Source organism: Propithecus coquereli, unplaced genomic scaffold (assembly GCF_000956105.1).
Source record: "Propithecus coquereli isolate 6110/MARCELLA unplaced genomic scaffold, Pcoq_1.0 Scaffold353, whole genome shotgun sequence".
Lineage (NCBI taxonomy): Eukaryota > Metazoa > Chordata > Mammalia > Primates > Indriidae > Propithecus > Propithecus coquereli.
The window spans coordinates 882,614-883,565 of NW_012149208.1; the positions used below are offsets into that span (position 1 = coordinate 882,614).

At 45.2% G+C, this 952-nt stretch overlaps 1 protein-coding gene and 1 pseudogene across 2 annotated transcripts in view; one reads left to right on the top strand and one right to left on the bottom strand.

The window, feature by feature from the left end:
* The window catches only part of DDX46 (DEAD (Asp-Glu-Ala-Asp) box polypeptide 46), a 90,940-nt gene that overhangs the window by 62,039 nt on the left and 27,949 nt on the right, over nucleotides 1-952 (bottom strand). The window lies entirely within an intron of this gene.
* On the top strand, nucleotides 437-940 carry LOC105816039 (annotated as a pseudogene). The gene has a single exon (XR_001137776.1). The product of XR_001137776.1 is annotated as a DNA-directed RNA polymerase III subunit RPC10 pseudogene (transcript).

Here is a 952-nt window from a genome sequence, read left to right on the forward strand (position 1 = left end):
CTCAATTTTTAAATCACAAGTGAAATTTTATCAAATGCTTTTTGGAACACTATGGAACACTACTCAGCAATAAAAAGGAATGAAGTACTGACACATGCTACAACATGGATGATCTTCAAACACATTATGCTAAGTGAAAGAAGCTAGATGCATATGATATGATTCAATTTATAGGAAGTGTCCAAAAAAGGCAAATCTATAGCAAAAGCAAGCAGATTCATGGTTGCCTTGGGCTGCGGTAGAAAGAGGAAATTACTACAAATGTAGACAAGGCATCTTTCTAGGTGATGGAAATGTTCTAAAACTGAACTCCGGCTATAGATACACAACTCTGTTAATACACTAAAAACCACTGAATTTTACACTTAAAATCGGTGAATTTTAAGGTATATAATTACACCTTAATAAAGCTCTTTAAAAATAAAAGATATGGAGCCTGCGGGGCGGAGTTCGAGACCATGCTGCTCTTCTGCCCGGGCTGCGGGAACGGGCTGATCATGGAGGAGGGGCAGCGCTGCCACCGCTTCGCCTGCAACACCTGCCCCTACATGCACAACATCACTCGCAAGGTAACAAATCAAAAGTATCCAAAGCTGAAAGAAGTGGATGATGTGCTTGGGGGAGCAGCCGCCTGGGACAATGTTGACTCTACTGCAGAGCCATGTCCCAAATGCAAACATCCTCGTGCTTACTTCATGCAGCTTCAGACCCGCTCTGCAGACGAGCCAATGACCACCTTCTACAAGTGCTGCAATGCTCAGTGTGGACACTGCTGGAGGGACTAGGGCCAGGGTGGCCCAGCTGCCTGAGTGTCTGCTTACCTTGTCCCCCGGGGTGGATTCTCAGCTGGGATTATGAATTGTGTGTTTTTGCTGGTATGGCAGAAAACTAACCCTTTCGGGGTGAAGGGCCAGGGTGTCAAGAAAAGTAGCCCATTTGCCTGTCATAGTAG